At 44.7% G+C, this 23092-nt stretch overlaps 1 protein-coding gene across 1 annotated transcript in view; it reads right to left on the reverse strand.

Annotated features, from left to right (window-relative positions):
* Nucleotides 1-23092, reverse strand: part of HIP1 (huntingtin interacting protein 1) — a 129330-nt gene that overhangs the window by 75279 nt on the left and 30959 nt on the right. The gene's annotated exons all lie outside the window — the stretch shown is intronic.

Consider the following 23092-nt stretch of genomic DNA (forward strand, 5'->3'; position numbering starts at 1 on the left):
GTGAGAAACAGGCCCAGAGAAGGGGAGTAATTTGCCCAGGTCACACACCTGGCAGGGTTTGGGGGCAGGGGAAACCTCAATAAGGACAGTACAGCCCAAGCCAACAAGAGCTTCCCATGCTGCCACAGAGCATCCAGTCTCTAAAATTCTTTCCAATGAAGGGGCGATGGGCCCCCTCCACAACCTCCGCCCTCTGGCTCACACCAAGTGGTGGAGAAGGCAGCCCTGGTCAGTAGCCTATGTTGATTCCCGGGCTGACTAGGACAGTTCCTGCCCCTTCACATCTGAGTTCTCTATCTATGAAATAGGGACTGTTTCTCTCCCTGCTTCCTAGGGGGATCTGAGAACACCATAATATAAAAGATGATATAAAAGATGTAAAAGCAGACGTATAGGGATATAAGGGGCTTTCATTGCGGTTCATTTTCATTTCCTGGCTCTGGAGTCAGTCATGGGTCCCCTAGCTTCAGGTTAAGGGCTTTCTGGGCCCAGGTCTCTCTATCTAACCTCCAAGTCTGGACTGCAGATTGACTCTCCTGCCCCAATCTGTAGGGCCGCCCACGCAAGCCCAGCTCTTCTCCTGCTGTGCTCCAGCCGGGGAAGCCAGGAGGGACTGCCCTGGTCTGTTCTGCTGTGCCGGGCTCCCGTAGTCCCTTCTACTGACTCAAATCCACAGAGTGAACCCAAATACAGGGGTGTGAGGGTTAGGGGGATGGGACACACAGGAAGGAAGCATGCCCCCATTTCCTCTTCCTCCAACACTGACACCTGAGTGGGATCAGGGCCAGGTGAACCAACAGGCTCACCCAATGCAGAGATGAGGTTTAGATTATCTCCTTGATTAAATGTTACCTCCATCTTTTTTTTTTTTAAGGGGGTGGGGAGGTGTCGATGTAAGGAATGTCCAAACTCGTAGAGAATTTTAATGAATTTATTTGAACCAAACTGACAATTTCCAGGAAGCAAAATCACAATGGATTAAGAAAATGCTCCAGAGAATGGCAGTTTTGCAGCTTATTTTATACATTAGAATCAGGAGAAGACATAAGGAGGGTTCATTGGTGGTAGATTAAGGGGGCGGGAGAAAGCAAAGTGGGGAGATCTCTGGAACTGGATAAAAAGTAAAACGGAGGGACACACACTTCTTTTACATTGGTGGGTACGGGAAAGTTAAGAATTAACATTTACAACACATAGAGATGGTATGTGGGGAACAACATAACCATAAAGGGCTCTGGTGCAATGGGTTGGTTGTGCCCTGAGGGGCCTAGAGAAAAGGGATTACTCTGACATTCCAAGGATCTGTTATCTTAGATGCAAAAAGACAACAACAGGCTTACTTAAGGTAAAGGTTGACCTTTGTCAAGAAAGCTACAGGCCCAAGATGTGACAACCAGCCATGACCTGCTTTTAGTTAGAAATTTTTATCAGACCATCCTATGTGGTTACTTTCGGTCTCTTGAGTTTTTAGGCCCCACCATGCAGGCCTCCCCTGAGTTTGTCAGGTTTAGTATGTGGCTCCTTTTTGTCTACAGTGGGGATAAAATTTATATGTTTAAAAAATGTTATGAGGGTGGCTCCATAGTGTAGTGGTTAGCACATCTGCTTTCCACGCAGAGGTCCTGTGTTTGCACCCCAGGTGGAGCCACGGACCATACCCCGGGTGCGCCAGCCCTCTCAACCCACAAGTGCAGGAGAAGACGCCCCGCCTTCAGAGATCCAGTTCTTACCACGCAGAGGTCCTATGTTTGCACCCCAGGTGGAGCCACCGACCATATCCCGGGTGCGCCAGCCCCCCCACCCCACAAGTGCAGGAGAAGATGCACCACCTTCAGAGATCCAGTTCTTAAGGGGAAACGGCAACATCCATAGGTCAGGAGTGGAAGTGAAGTGGGGAGGAATTAAAGAGGGGAAAAAAATGTTATGAATTCTTAGGCCTGAGGTTCACCAATAGGTCAAGGTCTCCCAACAGATGTTGGTGCCTTAGCTGGCAAAATTTTCTCGTTGCTAAAATGGAGATAGTTACACCTACTTCACTTGCTGGGGGTAAGAGGCAAATGAAGGAACTTTCCCACACCTTACCTGTAGTCAGCTGACTAATGGCCCCCAAAGATACCAGGTCTTCATCCCTGGAATCTGATATGGCAAAGACTGTTCAGGTATAATTAAGGATTCTGAGATGGGAAGATGATCCTGGATTATCTGGATATACCCTAGATGCAATCACATGTCTCCTTGTAAAAGGGAGATTTGACACATGCAGAAGAGGTGAGACAGTGTACCACACACAGATTGGAATGATGCGCCAGAAGGTAGGACATGCTGGCAGCCACCATAAGCTCTAACAGGCAAAAGATTCTCCCCTAGAGCCTCTAAAAGGAATGTGGCCCTGTCAACACCTTGATTTGGCCCAGTGACACCGATTATAGATGTCTGATCTCCAGAGCTATAAGAATAAATTTCTGCTATTTTAGCCACCGAGTTTATGGTCCTCTGTTACAGCAGCCCTAGTAAGTGAATATTACTATCCAAAGGTCAGTGAGGGCTGGTGTCATAGCTCCAGACATGCCCCTGCCTTGGGGCTGCCCCCTATGTAGGACATCCTCAGAACTGTTCATGTGATGGCAAAAAGGGAGACCGGCCAGGAACAGGCCTGCTCTCCTGCTCCATTTGGGGGGTTGGCAAATACATGTAAGCATGTATGTGCAGGGATGCACACAAGCACACACAAACACAGGGAAGGGGCAAACAGCTTTCTTAAAAGAGCTTGGGCTTCTTTGTTTGGGCTAACCTAACACGTGCTAGGCCCACCCAGCACACAAACATCTTTAGGGGCCTGCCTTTCCTACCTCTCCTCTTTGGCAGACAGGTTCAGACTTAGAGAAGAAGTGATGAGGAGGGGCCTGCCTGGGGATTCCCCATTCCAAGGTGGTTGTACCACGAGACATTTCTTGGTCTCAGGACATCAAAGAAAGACATTTCTAGCCATGCAGGTAGGGAGAGAAGCAATTTGAAACATGTATGATTGCCAGTGGCTCAGGCTTGGGGAACCTCTTTTGAATAAATTGGACAGAAAGAGAAACAGTACAGAAATTATACTGTGGCCCTCTGGCTGCTACTCTGTCTTCCTTTGCCAGCTCCAGGCCACCATATACAAAAGCCTACTGGACAGCTCCACCTGGGGATGGAATTCTCAGTCTCACAGGCACCTCATATTCAAGGTGTCTAGGGACAAATTTTCTTTTCCCTGTTTTTGCAATCTGCTCTTTCCTGTTTTCTGTCTCAACTAATGGTTGCACCTCCACTTAGTTGCTCAAGCTAGAAACTTGGAAGTCAGCTTTAATCCCTCCACTGACAACCCCCACTCCCGCCCCATCTAATGAGGCCCCATGCAGTTCTTTGTCTTCCCTCCCAATACCAACTGCTCCTGCGCTGGCTAAGACTTTAAACAACAGCCTCCTAGCCTCCCTGCCGCGCCTCTTCTTGTCTAATTCATCTTCCACACATCTAATGATGACTCCCTACTGGCCCACCCCAAATGGGGGGAAAAAACACCTCTTTTATGGTTCGTTACCCCTCAATATCCTTACTAATCTGGCCTCATCTCCATTCTAATATACTTTCTCCCACCCATCCCCCACTGCCCCATCAAACAGGATGCTCCTGGAATGCCCTTCCTACTTCCTCAGCTTGGAAGATCATTTCTCACCCCTCAGGACCCATCTCAGATGTCACCTTCTCTGTGAAGCCATCCCTGACCCATGCAGACATAGCCAATCACTCTGGAGTCTCCTATAGTGGAGAGCTCCTGGATACCCATATAGCCTAAATCACCCTGGGAAGGCATGGTTCATGCTCTGGGCTCTCCTGCTCACCTGTGCGCTTCCTCAAGTAGAGGCTGGGCCTTACTGGTCTAGCATCTTGAGTGGTCTGCCCTTTACTAACTTTTCCAGCCGAATTCCACAGCACTGCTCCAACTAAAAAGTATGGAATGGACTCTGGAGGCCTGTGTACGAAAGGTTCGGTGGATGTGATCTGGTAGAGGGTGACACCTACTGGAGAACTGTGATTCTGCAGCCTAGCCCTATAAATACCACACAGGTCCCTACTGACAGGCTCAGGGCTGGGCCTTGTAGAGTAATTTAGAAGCTTGAGATTCTATTAATATCCAGAAACAAAGGTTTAAACAAAATAATACTCTCAACAGAGGGCCTTATATAATGCATGTTACTATGCTGCCACTAACAATAAGCATATGCAGAGGGCTATAAAGTTTATGAAATGCTTTTTTGTCCATTATCTCATTTGATCCCTAAAAAACTGGGTAAGGCAGATAGAATGGGTATTATCGCACCTATTTTACAGGTGAGGTATTGCAGAAGAGTGTACAACTGAAACGTGGGGAAGGCATTGATGTGAGGAGGGGAGGTCCAAACTTTCTTTAGCTTTGCCTATAGTGTTTTAATATTTTATAAGGAGAATGTAATAAAATTTAACTTGCGTAATAATGATGGATATTAAAGACAAAAGTGTAGGCTCCGGAGTCAGGCAGACCTCAAGTTGAATTTTAGCTCCATTACTTCCTACTTATGGGTAAATTTCTTAACCTCTCTGAATTTCAGTTTTCTTATCTGAAAAGTAGGGCTAATAAATATTATACCTCCCAGGGTAGAAGTGAGAATTAAGTGAACCAATGCATGTAAAGCACATGGCACAGTGGGAGGCTGGCCCCAGGCTTGGCTCAGCATACTTGTCTTTCCATTTACTGAGTGGCAAGTCCCCGAAAAGTTGTGGATAATTTTTTGTAAGCTTAAATCATAAGAAAAAAACGATTAAAAAAAGCCAAGGATAACAGTATTCTGACTAAAACGACAGCAAATTAGTAGGTTTGTAGGGAGAAAAAATAAGTAATTAAAGCCATTGACTGCACCCAGCTGAATAGCAGAGGACATGAGCTGGCAACCACTAGCTGAGTGACCCTAATCTTCCCATGAGAGCTCCTGCAAACAGAACCTTGGCCAGGGTGAGTGAGGCGCCAGCATAGCCTAAAACCCAGATGGCTCCATGAGGTTCCAGCATAGCCTAAAACCCAGATGGCTCCATCATGAAGTATTCCCACTGGGCTTTCCTTGGGCAGAATGTGGCCTTTTCAGTGAGTTACTTTGACTCCAGTGGGAAAAGCCTTCTGCTGCCTCTCTTTGTGAGGTATGATTACACTCAAAAGTGGAAAAAGAAAAAGCCCTCAAAAAACACAAGAATTCCTAGACCTAGAGCGTATCTTCGAATACCTGAAGGGTACAGCATTATGTGGCGAGTGGGGAGATGTGTGCTGTTAGGGGCAGAAGGGACATTTGTGCCATGCTGTGAATAATAACTGGTAACATTTATTGAGTTCTTACTATGTGTCAGGCACTGTGACAAGCACTTTACAAGTATTTATTAGTCTCCACAACAACCCTGTATACTAAGTATTATTGTTATCATCCTTATTTTACAGATAAGGAATCAAGGCCCAGAGCGGTTAAGTGACTTTCCCAGGGCCCCACAGCTAATAGGCAGGCAGTGTATTCCGTAGCCCCCACTTATAGCCCCCATGCTTGTTCATGCTGAGCCTCACTATATAGCATCTCCTGTACCTGGCACTGCCCTGTGCCTGTGCTCACCAGGGTTGGCAGGCAGTTTAAACTGTTATTAGTGAGAATTTTTATTTATATGGTTAATTTTCTTCATTCTAAAGACCTGTGAATTAATTGTAAGTATAATGAATTGAGCTGCCTTCTCTTCCCTCCCCTAAGTGAGCTGCACAAATTCCCAGAGCCTGATAGTGGGCACTTGGACTCCAATCCCATTCCTTCCCCCAGCACCACGTGTGTGCTGTATACGCTTATCTGCCGTGGGTATGTGAAGTTGGGCCATAAGAAATGATTCCTTAAGTAGTTTAAACATTTCTCCTGAACGCAGTTTTTGTTATTAATACCCGACACAATCCCAGGTATCCCAAATTCTAAAACTGAAGTTAAAATAAACACAGGCTGACCTCGTTTTATTGTGCTTTGCTTTATTGCATTTCACAGATGTTGCATTTTTTTTTTTTTTTTTACCAAATTGAAGGCAAGACCCTCCCCCAGCAAAAAACTTACACCTCCAAATTCTAAAACTGAAGTTAAAATAAACACAGGCTGACCTCGTTTTATTGTGCTTTGCTTTATTGCATTTCACAGATGTTGCATTTTTTTTTTTTTTTAACAAATTGAAGGCAAGACTCTCCCCCAGCAAAAAAATTACAACTCGCTTTATAAGATACTTGCTTTATTGTGGTGGTCTGGAACCGAAGAACCCACAATATCTCTGAGGTATGCCTGTGCTGACTATAAAACACCAGGCAGAAAGAAAATGACTGCAGCTTAGGCAGGAAGCTGTTAGCAATGACCAAGAAATCCCATAGTCATAGGGAAACAAAGTGAAGTAAAAGACAAGCAGAGAATGTAGTTGGGAGACCCTAGAGTTAAGAAAGTGCTAAAAAGGAGAATGAACTTCTAGGTAGGGACTACACTCCTCATCTCCTCCAGTGATGCTGTAGGTTACAAACAGGTTCAGCTTGCATCTCAACATTTTCTCAGCCAAACCTTTCAGATGGAACCACTCACTGGGAAGTCTTTCTCTTGACTTCTTGGAATATACCTCTAATTTTATACAGAATCCTACTTATTTGCTTTCAGTATACAAAATTCATTTTATAGGAACCTCTCAGCAGTAACCAGGTCCTGGTGACATGGTAACAATAAACTGTAAAGCTGAGCAACTCTCTTGAGGGAGCCCCAGGCTGGCAGGGGCAGTGGGAGTACATAGGTTCCCTACCTGGATGTTTCTACTGAGCTCTGGATCTGTTTCCAAGTTGCCATAGCAGCTTAAGTCATTTGATCAGAGTCCTGGCTCACTCTAGCCGGGTGCATACAGGAACCCTTGATCCCCTGTTGATGGGCCACCAGCTCTCCACACCTAGATCAGCCACATATGTATTGATATTCACAAAATGGCCCAAATAGGGTTGTGGGTAATAATCCGCCTAAATCTCCATTCTGAGCACTGAGCAGGCACAGGGCTACCAAACCCCCACATGGGCTCTGGCCTGTCCTCTGAGCATCTGCTCAATAGAGACTTAGTTACTAATGTGTGATCACAGTGACAGTGTTCTTGAGCCTGCATTAAACCTAATAAGCATCTGTGCAGTGCTTTGCCCATCACAGAGTTCACAGGAGCAAGGAACTCACCTGCAATGTGCCAGGCACCAAACTGGATGCTCTGCCTATGTTGTCCTGTCTGATCCTCTCAGCTCATGGTACTTTCTCTGTAGATGTGGATGCGGAGTTATAGAGGGGCTAGTGACTTCCTGAGGGCCCACAGATAGTGACAACTACAGGTCGTCCACCTGCAGATTCCCTCCTTCCCTTCTGTATCCATGGCCCATCTTCCTGAGTAAGCTTGGGCACAGCAGGGGCTCAGATCACTGTCCACTGACAGTCTGTCAGCCTTCCATGAGTGGGGTCACGGGAGCTCTCCATCAACTGGGACATGTCTGCCCCATCACACTCTCTGGGCACCAGCTGGGGGGTGTCAGAGCTGTCCCTGGGGACTCTAAGGAGCTGCGACAGAAGTGAGTAATGAGATGAGGTCTGAAGTGCCACTTAGAGCCGGGAAAGATCAAGTGCTCTGCTATCATCAGGCCTCTACCAAAACCAGGAGTGTTTGGGGGAACATACACAGGAGCCCACCTCTAAATTTGAGAAATCAGAAACAAGGCAGAGGGTGGAGGAAAACGGAGATCGTTATTACCTGCGCTGGCTCTGCACCCCAGCTGCACAGTGGAATCACCTGGGAAGCCTGGGCCCTGTCCCAGGTGTGCTGATACAACTGGCCCGGGAACGGCCTGGGCATCAGCATTTTAAAGCTAGCTCCCTCAGGAGATGCTGATGTGCGACCAAGACTGGGAACAACTGAGACCACCACTAGGGCTCAGGAACCCAGGCCCCAGTCATGGCTGAGGCCAAGGGGTGCAGGAGACAAGAAGTATGGCACTTACCTTGCCACTTCTCCTACACTGGGCATTGCTGAGCTTCCACCTGGAATGTTGCATCCCTTGGCCAAAGGCTCAGCATAAGCGGGGTCTTCTGAACCCTTTGCTCCTGGTAGATTTCTTTTCCCTCTTTACACTGCCATCCCCACCCCCTGTATTAAACACAGGTGTCTGTGAACGCTTTCCACACATTTGACCTCACAGAGGAAAGAGAGATCCAGGCATGGCTGAGCTACATGGAAACACCAAGCATACCATACCCCCCAAATCCACATCCATTCTGCAAGATCGACCAGGCTGAGGAAGGTGGCCTGGTCTTAGGATGCCACTTTTAGCTGGAAGTTTCTGGGAAGCAAAGATCTATTAGATTTCTAAAGCCTCTCCAGGCAGGCTGTGGGTGGCTGGTGAGGGTGAGGGGGCCTGTTGGAGGCACTGAGACAGATGGGAGCCATTTGGCCAAGTCCCTGAGTCAGCAGACGGCTGGAAACCTTGGCTCTGGGGCCCAGGCTGCCAGAGCTCTCTGCCCCTGCCCGCCCGGCTCCTCCCTGGAGGCAGGAATTTGGGCACCCTCAAATGGCCCAGCCCAGGAGCTGCCAGCCTCTCTTGGAGAGGTTTTTCCACTGCTCCTCCCCAGAAGGACAAGTCCAGGAATCTGTCTCTGCCCCGTTTCTAATAGGCAAAAACCTGTCCCTGGGGTGTGGACCAGAGCAGGAGGCATCAACTCAGTGATGTCTGTAGTGACCAAGTGCCATATTTCCGCTCTGGAGAGGGCGGCAGCCAGGCTAATTCCATGTTATTACAGCCTTACAGGAAGCCAGCCTGGCCCAGCTGTCAACCAGCAGCAATTTACGGGCCTTATGGGCAGAGGGAGGGAGAAGCGGGAAGAGAAAGGAAAACACAGCCTTCTCCCTCCCCTCCCAAAATTGATCCTGAGTTATTTTTAGGTGCTTATTCATCCCACACATTTCTTTTTAAGAGCCATGACATGGGCTCTGTACAAACACCATTTAGCAAGAGGCAGCTGCTCACAGGGGGAATGGGGCAGGGGGCATCCCTGAGCACTGGGCCTGCGTGAGGAGAAGAGAGAATGAGAGGGTCTCAGTAACCCTCCTCGCAGGAAAAATAGCGCCGGATTCTGAAGGCAGAGTAGGGAGGCTGAATGAAGAGGGGCTTTTAAATCAGAATTCCCAAGTTCAAGTCCTGCCTCCAGCTTACTCTTGCTATATGGCCTTGGGCAGGACACTAGAAAAATCAGGTGAGAACCTGGGCTGGAACCCTGGCCGCATGTGGTTTTGGGCAAGTCATTCAACCTCTCTGAGCCTCAATTTTCCCTACCTACAAAACAAGGCTAGTTAATATACATAAAACACTAGAAAATTGCCTGATATACCTGGCGTTATATAAGTTAGCTATCATTTCTATTATAGCACCATCAAGTTAATTATTACTATCAGTAATAATCAGCATTTAAAATAGTATATTGGAGAAGGATAGAAAAGGAAGCCACAGAAGGCCTGAGATGGAAAAGAGGTAAAGTTATGGAGTATTGTATTCACAATCCAATGCCTGCCAGGGATGAGTGTAGAGCAGCGGTCCCCAACATTTTTGGCACCAGGGACCCGTGCTCCTATAAGAATCTAATGCCTGATGATCTGAGGTGGAGCTGAGGCGATGATGCTAGTGCTGGGGAGCAGATGCAGATACAGATGAAGCTCTGCTCACTTGCCCACCGTTCATCTCCTACTGTGCAACCTGGTTCCTAACAGGCCACGACCGGTACCGGTCCATGGTGCAGGGCATTGGGGACCTCTGGTATAGAGGCTTTGCCTCCATTTAGGTGTGAATACTGAACCACAGTTTCCCCTCCTGTAAATAGGTGATACCCACTCTTACGATGTTCCAGGGGTTAATGCAAATGGAAGCCCACAGCGCATTTCGCAGGAGGTGCTCATACTGCTATTTGACCCTGAAATCGCTCATCCTGGTTTGATGACTAAACTTGTCAACTTGACTGGGTCACAGAGTGCCCAGATATTTGCCTAAACATTATTTCCGGGTGTGTCTGTGAGGGTGTTTCTTGACGAGGTTAGCATTTGAATTGGTGTACTGAGGACAGAAGACTGCCCTCCCAGTGTGGGTGGGCCTCATCCAGTGCTGAGGGCCTGAACAGAACAAGGTGGAAGAGGGAGAATTCAGTTTTTTTCTGCCTGATTGCTTGAGCTGGGACATAGGTCTTCTTGGCCTGGGACTTACACCACTGGCTGCCCTGGTTCTCAGGGCTTTGGACGTGGACTGGATCACACTACCAGCTTCCCTGGGGTCTCTAGCTTGCAGATGGCAGTGTGAGCCAGTTCCCTATAATCAATCAGTCAATCAATCTGTGTGTGTGCGCGCGTGCACGTGCACTTGCACACGTGCATGTTGCATTCTGTTTCTCTGGCTGCCCAATGAATCAGATCCAGATTCCTTTAGAATCTGGCCTCTATCTGCCAGCCATCACCTTTCTTTGCATGGGCCACCTTCCTTAACAACTACCTGATTCCCTGGCTGCTCCTTCTGCCCTTGACACCCCTACATACTAACCCAGCCATTACTGACCTCTTCCTTCCAGTTCTGTCCAGTAAACCATTATTATCTACTGTATTCATAGTACTGAGCTAAGTGCCGTGACTACTGAGACAAAGCCAGGGCCTCGGACCTCAGATAATTTCAAGATGACCTAGAGGTTACCTGCACAAGAAGATAGTGCAGGTGCCCAGGGAACACCAAAGAGGAACTCAGGGCAGGTGGAGGAAGGGGCAGTAGGCCAAAGACATCTTCCTGTAGGAAGTGACAGACAAAGGTGTTCTAAGCGTTGCATGTGTGCATGTGCAAGGTGGGGAGATTCGGCAGGGCCCCTGCAGGGGAGGCGCCTAGAGAGGAGCTGGAATTCTCGAAGCTCTCACTGTCTGCCATCCTCATATAGCTGGCCCCTGGTCTGAAGCCTACTCTTCCACACCCATTTACCTCCCTCAGAGCTGCTCCTGCCCCTCTGAAATCCTCCCAGGTTGCCTCAGCAGAGACCCTGGGGCCAGGGTCCGCTTCCGTCATGGTATCCTAGGCTTAGGTGGTGTGATCTCTTCTACCTTCACATTCCCCATCTGCCACCTCAGGAAACAGGCAGGTGACCCCCTCCTTAAAAACCCAAAGACCTCTCCACCCACAGCTTTCAAGGGGGATTCCAAGGGCCTTCCTCCCCCTACTGCGCCTCAAGCCTTGTCACTCCTGCCAGAGGGCCTTTGCATAAGCTGACCCCTCTCCCTACAAAGCTGCCTCTATCCCTCTCTCTGTGGCAGAGAAACACACACATGCTTATCACCTCTTCTGTGAAGTCTTCCTGGGCAGGTACTCCCCCTACAGCACATTTTGCATATCTCTAGCTCAGCTAGGATTACTTGGGCCAGCTGAACCTTGAAGGGCAGGCACCTGGTCTCATTCCAAGCCGGCCTAGGGCAAGTAGCTCTCCCAAACTTCAGGTGAGGCCCTTGAAACATAGGCACAGGAAAAATTCAGCCATTTCTAAATATAGTGGCATCACATGACAATAGTTTTAATAAATGACAATAGTATACAGGCAAAGTTTATTTCATGTTCTAAAGAAAAGACTGGTACATAACACGAATAGGTCAACTGCATTCACTACAATACCTGATTTGAGTAATAAAGCTTTGAGGAAAAAACAAACTGTAACCTCATTAAGCTGAGGAATTCCTGCCCTCCCCCTGGCTGGGGTCACCTCTGTTCTGAGAACCCCACTGCAGTGAAACACTTAATACAGCTGTTGTTTACAACTGTCTGACCCCCGCACATGTCAGGCCTCACACACAGACTAGTTGTGCAATCTGAGGCATCTTAATCTCCATGAGCCAAGGTTTCTTTGTCCATAAAATGGGCATAAAAAAAATTGCATTTACAAGAGTTATTATAAGGATCAAGTGCAAAATAACACATGAAAGTACTTAGGAAATGATTAGTGCCCATAAAATGTTCTGAGCTTCAAAAAGTTCCCTTTATTGTTAAGTTTATTAATAAAATAATAAAATCTGTCCTGTGGGTATGATAGGTTTTATTACATAGAATCTCTTGCCAATTCTTGCCCCATTAACCTGGCTGCTCCTCTCTTTGCCTGGTTCCTAGGATCTGGCTCAACTAGTATCCTGGTAAGAATGAGGATTGTGGTTCTACCATGCATAGCAGTGTCACCTCCCTGGACATGTTTTCCAGAGATGATCAAGGGTCATGGAGAGGAGTAAATGAGACGATCGACAGCCAGAGCATGGGATGTGTGCTCAGCGGCCATGAGATCCTGGGCCACCTTGAAGGGCTCCTGTGAGGCAAAGACTCACTGACCAAACCAGATATGCAGACTTCTGTCTCCCAAGGGGGCCCAAGAGAGGCCTAGGTGCCACCTGGCACCATTCCTCATTTGATCTGGTGTTGCGGAGAGCCTGGTGACAGTCTTCCCACCAACCCCTAACTCCTGCAAGAAGAGGCATGGAGGCCATAGCTCTCTCATGTTTTTTGGGGGTGGCAGTTCGTGGGGGGAAGTATGGGGGTATTTGAAATCTTATCTCTCTCCTCTTCACACAGAAACCCCGACAGGTTCCCCTCACAGATTTCCAAGCTGCTTGGCTTGCAAAATACCTGACCTGTCTTTGTTCTACATTTTAAAACCCATTTTTCTCCCTAAAGTTGGAGATACCTCCTTAAAATGCAAGCTCTCCACCAGCATTTCTTCCTGTGCTTTTAAGAAGTCTAGAGTTGGTGCCAAAAGAATGGGAAAGGAGTTAAGTCTTCTGGGACTCGTTCTTGGACTACTGAGTGATTGATGAGGCCAGGGCCTTTTTCTCTTTCTTGTTCACGGCTGAATCCCAGCCTCCAGAACAGTGCCTGGCACAGAGCAGGCACTCAATTAATAGTGGTTGAATGTATGAATAATGCATACGAGAAATCATTTAACCGATGTGCCAGCCCCTATTCTGAGTACTAGGGCATACATAGGACTCTGCAATCCCTAATGTCAGTATATACCTTTGACTTTAGCAAGGGGCTTTTGAAACCAGATCTCACGTCTTGACACCCTGTGAAGCAGGAGTACAATCACCTTTTACAGGTGAGCTAAATGAGACACAGAGGGCTGATCTATGAAACAGAACTCATGTCTCTTGTTGGACTCATTCACCAATATTATGGCTCCCGGCTCTTTCCATAGCATCTTATTGCTTCTTGCTGTCTTGTTACACCATCAAGGACAATCTGAATCTTCCAATGGTCTGGAATTTATCTATCCATCCACCCACCCAACCAGTCCAACCTTCACATGGTATCACCATGTGCCAGGTTCTGTGCTTGGCTCCAGGAAAAGGGGGAATGTGGGCAAGTAAATGCAAAACTAGAGGAAAAACAGGTCTCAGGGACTGCTCTTTCTACTAACAAAGAAGGAGGTCGAATAGCTCCTCTGTGGCAACTGTGGAAAAGTTTGGCAGCTCCACAAAAAGTTAAACAGAATTGCCACCTGACGCAGCAATTGCACTCCTAGGTACCCACCCATGAGAACTGAAAACAGGGACTCAAACAGATATTTGTGCAAATATGTTCACAGCAGCATTATTCACAATAAACAAAAGGTAGAAGCAACCCAAGTGTCTGAACAGATGAATGGATAAGCGAACTGTGGAGTATATATACAACAATATTATTCAGCTATAAAAAGAAATGAAATTTTAATACATGATTCAGTGTGGACGAATCTCGAAAACATTATGCTAAGTGAAATAAGCCAGGCACAAAAGGACGAACATTGTATGGTTCTACTTATATGAAATAAATACCTAGAATATGCAAATTCATAGAGACAGAGAATAGATTACCAGAGGATAGGGTGAGACAGGGATAGGGAGCTATTGATTAATGGGTACAGAGTTTCTGTTTAAGCTGATGTAAAGTTCTGGAAACAGGGATTATTGTACAACATTATGAATGTGATTCATGCCATTGAGTTGTACACTTAAAAATGATTAAATTGGGACTTTTTTTATGTTATATGTATTTTTCCACAAATTTTTTTGAAAAGCACAAACACACACAAAACATGACAGCAATAGTATAGGAGTAGACATAGGGATCAGTGAAATAGAACAGGAAGTCTATAAACAAAGCAGACTATTAAGTGGTACCAGTATAATGGAAAAGTTTTTACAGGAGATGAGGAGAGCCAAATGTGAAAAAGCAAAACCACAAACAGAATAAATACAGAAAAATCTGTTTATAACTTTAACAATGAGAAGGGCTTCTTATGCAAGAGATAAAATGATGACACCATAAAGGAAACATTTTTCCTGTGGCAGTGCAGTCTTTGAGCTAAACAACCTGCAAGGATCTAATAAAATTTCAAATACACATATCATCTAACTAACCCCTGGGCATCTATCCTAGAGAAATCCTCCTATGAGCCATGTTTGAGGGCATTCCCCGAAGCATTCTTCCTAAAGAAAAAGCAAAAACAACTTAAATGTTCCCACAATAACAGAAAGTTGCGACAAACTAGGGCACTTTAAGGAATACTATACAGTAGTTAAAAAAAAATGAGGTTGACCTAAAAATGCTAACAGAAAAAAAATCTCCAAGAAAAAAGAAATGACACCCTGGTTCGCTCCAAATGGATTTGCCAGCTGCCTTACCAGCCTCTTCCTCATTTTCAAAGGATTCAGCAGGTGGAGTATACATCTGCCCAACTCCACAACTACGTTGTGTGATGCCATCTGAAGAGCTGCTGGACTTGAGAGAAGGGCTTGGAATGTCCTCCTATCCCAGCAGCTGAACTCTGAGGGAGGGAAAGTCAAGAAGCGGGCAGCTGGGTAGGGGTACTGGTGTTTGTACACACAGTAGGGGCCAAGGGAGGGAAGGAGGCAGGGGGTAAAAAACTAAAAACAGCAGGAAAGTAAGCTAAAGCAGGACCGTGTGAAGTTTAAAGGAGCCACAGCAAGTGCAGTAAAAGTCCAACCACTGGCCATTCATTTATAGGCAGAGACACATCTAGTGCTATCAATACATCCTTAGAAGCTGCTTTAGGTAATTTAGATCATTTTGTCTCCCACTGCTGGCCAGTCTCAGGGTTGAAACTGTAGATCATTCATGGAGGATCCTGTGTTATGTCACACTGAGGTAGTCTTGCAAATGGCTTCCCCACGAATCCTGAAGTCTGCATAAATGCTTAGCTTTGGTTTCACTAGGTATCCTAGTGTCCTCCACACTGGTGTCCACCCCATTCCACATCTTCCCATCTCCTTTCCATCTCCTTCCCACCTCAGAAAGAGAAAGGGACCCATACCTTCTGAGCATCCATTGTTATATTTCATCCTCACAATTACTGTAATTAGAAAGGTAAGCAATGTGTCCAAGGTCACCCAACTAATAAGGATCAAGGCTGGGACCAGCATCAGTATCTGGGTCTCTTCTGCCTAAAATTCGTGCTCTTCCCATTAGCTGATGCAACTAAGGAAGCTCTTACTGAGTACCCGCTCTATGCCAGAATCTCTGTTAAGTGCTCCAGGGATGTAAAATAAGTCAAATCCTGATCTCAAGATAGCCTGTTTTCTGGTGAAGAATATAAGCTACAGTGCGTGGTTTAAAAAACAACAACAACAACAACAACAACCACCACCACCTACAATGTCATGTTTGATTTGTAGCATTACTAGAATGCTACAGAGGTCAAGAGCAGGCAGAGAACACAGCAGGTAGAGAAAGACCATGAAGACGAAGAATGTTTGGAGCATGTCCAGCGAATAGCAGAACCAATATGTGGTTTGTCGGCCTCCTTCCAACCCTTTCTGTTGTACCCTAAGGAATCCCTCCAAGTGCAAAACAACAATTACAACAAACAAACACAACCAACCAACATGGAGAACTCCCTCTGTCCTTATATAGTCTTCTCAGCACCCTCTCTCTACCTCCTTGCTATTATAGGTAATGGGGAAAGTGTCAAGAAGTAAAAAGACCAAGGGAAAAACTCCATCTAGGATGGGAGGAGCAGGACCTAAGCAAAGAGACAACAAGGTAGGAGAAGATGAGGACTGGGGACTGTCCTAAAAGGAGGAGGAGTCGGCCAAATCCTGCAGGGAGATCCCTGAGGATGAGAACTGGGGGAGAGAGGAGGAAAGGCACTACGAGTGCTGGTTAGGTCTCTGATGCCATTTGGGAGGCAGCTTTTGCTTCTGCAGAGTAACTCAGGCCTGTCAGACTGTGTGACATTGAGTGACTGGTGAGAGGGGGCAAGCGGGAGGCACGGAAGTGGACTTCTATTTGGAAAAGGCAGGTGGTGAAGGACAGAGAATCACAGGAAGTTCTTCAGGGACGGAAAAATCTGAAGGAGGCAGTAGGTTGTTTAAGGATGGTGAAGGTTTGTACATGCTTGTCGGCAGAAGGGATGGAACGGGTAGGAACTTCAACAGAAGAGAGATGATGAGCGAAGTGGGCTCAAGGAGACAAGTGGGTAGTCAGCACAGTCAGGGGAGAGGAGGCGGGATACTCAACCATGTCATGGTGGGTGAAATCAGAAATGGAGAGGTGGATCACATTGTAGAGTCTCCAGCTTTTCAATAAAGCAAAGTTATCTCCAGAGAAGAAGAAAGGAGAGAAAAGGACGAACCAAGAAAAAGTGGCATCCTAGAAGCTCAGGCGGGCAAGGGGTGGACGGTGAGGAAGGGGAGTGAGTATCGACTCATCTTTTAATAGTGTAAAAGAAGGAAAGAGAGGGAGGTACCTGAGGAAAAGGCCGGGTAGGACGAAGGGTTTTAGAGGTTGGAGGGGCGGGCATCAACATATTTAAACGTGAGAAGATGGATGGGAGAGGAAATTACAGAAGACACGAGAGGAAGAGGACAATGACAGAGCAACATCTCAGGGTCAACAGCACAGGTCAAGGCCCCAGCAGCATCCTGCAGCCTCACCACACTGGCATCCCACGCTGAGGCTTCCTCAGTGGCATCCCACGCCGAGGCTTCCTCAGTGAAAAGCCCCACCTTTTCTCAGATGAACTGCTGCAAAGCCACACTTGCCCACCCAATATCTGCGTGCCTGTTGATTTTGTCTGTAACTACAGGAATTTACACTTATCCTAATTATGTTTCATAGATTGTCTTTATGACCATCTGTTCTGGTACAATGACCAAGAAAACATTAAACTCAGTCTGTGGTTTGCCAAGTTCCTTTTCAGTTCAACAGGTATGTGCCAAGCTGTGTGAGGAACAAGGCATAGTCCTTGCTCTCAAGATGATTATAGTATATTAGGGAGGCAAACACAATAATAAATGATTTGGATATAGTTTCAATATCATGGTAAGTGCTGTGAAGGAAAGAAGTGGGACCTTTCTCATTTCCCCAGAATTAGCTGATGGGACTGAAAGCTGGGGCCCCAGTGGTGATATGTGTTCCACATTCTAGAATTAGACAGCTCCCAATCAGCTTCCTAAGAGGCCACCAGACCCACCAGTTTGCTCAACAAAGCACTTATCTGTGCAGGATGCTAAGACTGCGCAGAAGAGAGATCACTTCCCCAGCCTGGACCTCAGGGGCAATGATGTCTGAGCTGAGTTTAGGAAGATGAGCACTAGTGGCCCCAGTGAAGTTGGGAGGTAAGCATGTTCTTGGAAGAAGTGGGGTAGCTATGTGACATAAAGTCCAAGGCAAGGAATGCTGGCAGGTGAGTCTGGAGAGGTAGGCAATCAAGGGTCATGGAGGAGAGAACCTTGCATGACAAGACTATCCTGAAGATCTGTGACTCAAATGGGAAGGGGAAGCTGTTCCAAGTCATAGGTGCTCCCTCACCAATCAAGGGATTCCTTACACACCACTCTTACCCTCCCCCTTACAGCAGACAAGACGGACTGATAGAGGAGGTAGGCAGTCAGTGAACAGTGTTTGGCAGGAGACATGAGCAGGTCTGAGTTTTAGGTATACCACTGGCAGCTGTGTGGAGGACAGCTCCAAGGATGGCCAGATTGAAAGCAGGGACCAGTGGGATCCCAGCATGAAATAATGAGGCTTGAACCCGAGCAGTGAAGGAAGGAAAGAGAGGAGGGAACGGTCAGGACGTATCTAGGAGGTAAAACCCAACAGGATGTGGTAATAAATGGGGTAAGAGTGCAGCACCGGTAGGACGGGTTGACTTCTAGTTTTCCAACTCAGGTAATTAATTAATAGAGCAACGGTTCTACCAAGGCAAGATGGGCTGAGATCCAAGCAGAGGCGGTGCTGGCTTCAGATGGGGAGAGACACCTTCCACTTTACTAGGTGGGAGGTGGAACAGATGGGATTGAATTCAAATGTATTTAGAGGTCCCGTGGCAGGAAGCAGAGGGCATTTGTACCTGGTGACTTTGGTTTTCTGGTGAAGTAGAAGACAAGCGAGCAAGGAGGATGGAATTGGAGCTCTGAGGAGCAGGAAGGTCTGAAATAGGCACCGGGGAGAAAGGGGTGAGGGCACAAAAGAGGATCACCAAGCAGTGTTGGAGGCCCAGGTGAATGTGGAGGCCTTTTTGTCTTTTGACTCTGTTTATGGTATCTTTTCTTGTACTAAAACTTGTAATTTTTATGCAACCAAACTATCAACTTTTTCTTTATAGCTTCTAGGTTTCATGACGTGCTTTAAAAAGCCTTCCCCCTATATGAGAGTTTAAAATAAACAAACAAAACAAAACAAAGGCAGGGCCGTATGTGCTAATATAAACAGTATCCAAGACATATGTTAAGTGAAATAGCACGGCACATCCACACCAATGATGTGCTTGCAGACACACAGACTATGTCAGGAAGATCATACAGAGACTACAAAGGGGCTGATCTTGGGGAGCTGATTGGTTGAAGCAGATGTTACGGGAGTCACAGGGCAAGAGATCAAAGGATATGAGCAAGATGGACTGAAGGCAAGGACCCCGCTGGCCAATGGGAGAAGGAGCAGACATGTTTTAGACACAGAGCAGTTCCTGATCCCAAGAACAGAGATCACCTGGGACCAGAGAAGAGTACATAGTACATACAGTAAACTGTATTTTGTACTAAAGTTTTTAATGAACCTAGTTTGTACTAAGGTACAAGAAGGTTAAGTAGCATTCACAAGAACACACAGCTAATTAGGTTCTAGGACCTAATTAACCTTCACCACTAAGCTTTGCCACTTCATACAACATCATACTACTAAGTAAAAAAGTAGGGCACAAAACTGTTTATAGTATGAGCAAAATTTAAAAGGATAAATATATGTGTGTATGTATATATGCGTATGTGTGCATGTGCATTTATAGGCAGTATATTTTTAGGCAGACACCAGAAACAAATACACTAAAACGTTAACAGTAATTCTCTGGGTGGGATTTTAAAATTTTTTTTCTAGATTTTCTATAATTAGCATTAATATTAACAGAAAAAAATGTTATTTAAAATAATCAATGGAATGGGCAAGCATTGAAGGCATTTTACAAAAATAGACTTTCTGGGAAAAGATACCTTGGCAACACACCCTGAAAATTTGAATAAACAAAAAAGTATTCTGCTTGATTCATGGGGTAATAGTGGAAAGAACGTGAGATTTAGAAGACCTGGATTCAGGCTACTTAGAAAAGTGTTAACTCCCTAAGCCTCCATGTCCTTATATAAAATGAATGTGAAATAATAAAACTTGCTTCATGTGGTTGCTATAGAGTCCAAGCAAGACACTGAAGATAAAAAACATATTCTGTCAATCAATTAAACCATGTTAAATGTTATTATTAATTCTACATTTTATTATTTTATTAATGCACTGGCACATACCCAATTCAAAATTAAATTGTGATTATAAAATATAATGCCAATTCTTGACTAACTACTTTGATTTCATAAAAGGCCTTCATTAAAATCAGGCTCTGGCTTGTATTATTGAGCCATAATAATAAGATAAATATCTCAAATTTCCCCATATTCCAACTTAGAAATTATTGATGGATACAATTCAAGGGGACTGCTGCCCTTACCAGCAGCCCTGCATGCCCAGTCCCTGGGCCCCATGATCTTCCTGGAAGCCAAGGCCATGTTCTCTGCTTGCCCCTAGCTATTTGAAGCTTCTAGGCATCCTCTGCTCACAATGGTTCATAATCCTTTCTGGACCAAATCAACAGACCAACCCAATTTTCTAAAATGCCCACATCCCTTCTTCCCTCTTGCCTCAATGTGGGTGTCCTTCCTGTTGAAGCCAGCCTCTCCAAAGGATTCCAGTCCTGGGCCCTCCCGCCTTTTAAAGCCATCATCCCCTTGGGCCCTGGAGCAACCATCAGCTTATCACTAGACTAGACTATAACCTCCCAGTCTCCATTCTTGACCACCTATGCTCCATCTTTATATGCAGGCAGAAAAAAACTTTTTAAAAGTTAAGATATAACTCAGGTACCATAGAATTTACCATTTTACATTTCCATCTGCAAAGTATGAGAGTTCCAGTTTCCTTAATGTTAAGCCCAAGGGGATGATGATGTTAAAATGCCTATGTTTCCTTCTAAGAGTTTTACAGGTTTAGCTCTGACATTTAGGTTTTAATCTCTTTGGAGTTCATTTTTGTATACAGTGTGAGGTAAGGGTCCAACTTCTTCTTTTGCATATGGATCTCCAGTTGTCCCTGTACCATTTGTTGATAAGATAGTCTTTCCCAATTAACTGGTCTGAGTGCTCTTGTCAAAAATGAACTGACCATAAATAAATGAGTTTCTTTCTGGACCCTCATTCCTATTCCAGATCTATATCCTATCCTTATGCCAGTACTACACTATCTTGATTACTGTAGCTTTGTAGTAAGTCTTGAAATGAGAAAAATATGAGACCAACAACTTTTTTTTTTCAAGATTGTTTTGACTAGTTGAGTCCCTTCAATTTCCATATGAATTTCCATAAGCTTGTTTATTTCTGCAAAAAAGACAGTTGAAACTTTTATAAGCATAGTACTGAATCTGTAGATCATTAAGGAGTATTGTCATGTTAACAATATTAGATCTTCTGGCTCATAAACATGGGATGTCTTTCCTTTATTTAGGCCTTCTTTAATTTCTTTCAACGATGTTTTATAGTTTTCAGTATATAAGTCTTGCATATCTTTGGTTAAATATATTTCTAAGTATTTTATTCTTTTTGATGCTATTATAAGTGGAAATTATATTTATTTTTGGATTTAACATGGCTAATGTATAGAAATACAACTGATTTTTAAAATATTGATCTTGTATCCCACAAGATCATTTATTAGTTTAATGCTAATTAAACTTGCTTGACTCATTTATTATTTAATAATTTTTTGGGGGGGTTGTTTTTGTTGGATTCTTTAGAGTTTTCTTATATATATGATTATGTCATCAACCAATATAGTTTTGCCACTTCTTTGCCAATCTAGATGCCTTTTACTTCTTTTTCTTGCCCAACTGCCTTGATTAGAACTCCTAATACGATCTTGAATAGAAATGGTAAGCAGACATCCTTGTTTTGTTCCTGATCTTAAGGGGAAATTTTTCAGTCTTTAACTATTAAGTATGATGTTAGATGTGAATTTTTTGAAGATGCTCTTTATGGGGCTGGGGAATTTCTTAATTTCTCCTTCATTTTGGTAAGAGAAATTAATAATTTCCTCAGTCTCATAAAGGTACCTTCAAAAAATAGAGTTCTTGTTTGGCAATTCTTTTTCTCCTTTCATCACTTTGAACTGTCATCCCATTGCTTTCCAGTCTCCATGTCTTCATTTTGTTTTGTTTGGTTTAATGAGAAATCAGCTGTTAATCTCATTGAAGATCCCTGTACAGAATGAGTCACTTTCTCTTGCTGCTCTCTTTGTCTTTGGCTCTTAATAGTGTCATTATATGTGTCTAGATGGGAATCTCTTTGAATTTATGTTACTTAGGAGTTTGTTGGGGTTTTTGGATATGTAGGTGAACTTTTTTCACCAAATTTGGCATGTTTTTGGCCATTATTTCTTCAAATATCTCAATTCACGTATCTTCAAGTTTGCTGATCTTTTCTTCTGCCTGCTCAAATCTGTTAGAGCCCCTCTAGCAATTTTCTCCTTGTTTGAATTATACTTTTCGATTCCGTAATTTTCTTTTTGGTTCCTTTTTATAATGTCTATCTATTGGTTATCTCTATGTGAGAATCCATTTTCATACTTGCCTTTCATTCTTTAGATATGGTTTCCTTTAGTTCTTTGAAAATATTTTAAATAGCCAATTTAAAGTATCTGTCAAGTAATTCCAGCTTCTGGGCTGCTTGGAGACAGTTTCTATTAATTGCTGTTTTTTCTCTGTGCACACAGGATATTTTCTTATTGTTCTTTTGCATGTTTCATAATTTTTATTGAAAACTGGACATGTCAAATAATATAATGTGTAACTCTAGAAATCAGATTTCGCCCCCCAGTAGGGTGTGTTGTTAGTGCTGCTTACGGCAGTGGTTATTTGTTTAGTGACTTTCCTGAATTAATTCTGCAAAGTCTGTATTCTATGTCATGATGACCACTGAAGTCTTGGCTCAGTTAACTTAATGGTCAGCTAATGATTAGACAGAGATTTCCTTAACTTCCTGGAACCAATAAATTTCCTACTCTTTGCTGAGGGGCTCTGTATGTGTGTTGGGGCATGCCTTCGACACTCAGTCAAGCAGTTTATAACTCTGCCTCAACTTTCATGTCCTGTTTGCACAGAGCTTCAAGGTCAGTCAGAGGTAAGAGATTATTGCCTTCTCAAGTCTTTTCTGAATATGCATACAGCCAACACCTGTGCATGGATTATAGGAATATGTTAGAGTTTTTAAAAGCCCCTACTGACATCTTATTCCTCAGCCTGTCCTTTGCAGCTTTATGTTCTATAGTTTACCCCAACTATTATTCATTGCCTCAGGCAGTTGTGATGTTAAAATAGTCAACAAATGTCCCTAGAGAGAGGCTTTTGGCACAGGGACAGTTTAATAAGTT

This window comes from Pteropus alecto, unplaced genomic scaffold (genome assembly GCF_000325575.1).
Source record: "Pteropus alecto unplaced genomic scaffold, ASM32557v1 scaffold68, whole genome shotgun sequence".
Classification (NCBI taxonomy): Eukaryota; Metazoa; Chordata; class Mammalia; order Chiroptera; family Pteropodidae; genus Pteropus; species Pteropus alecto.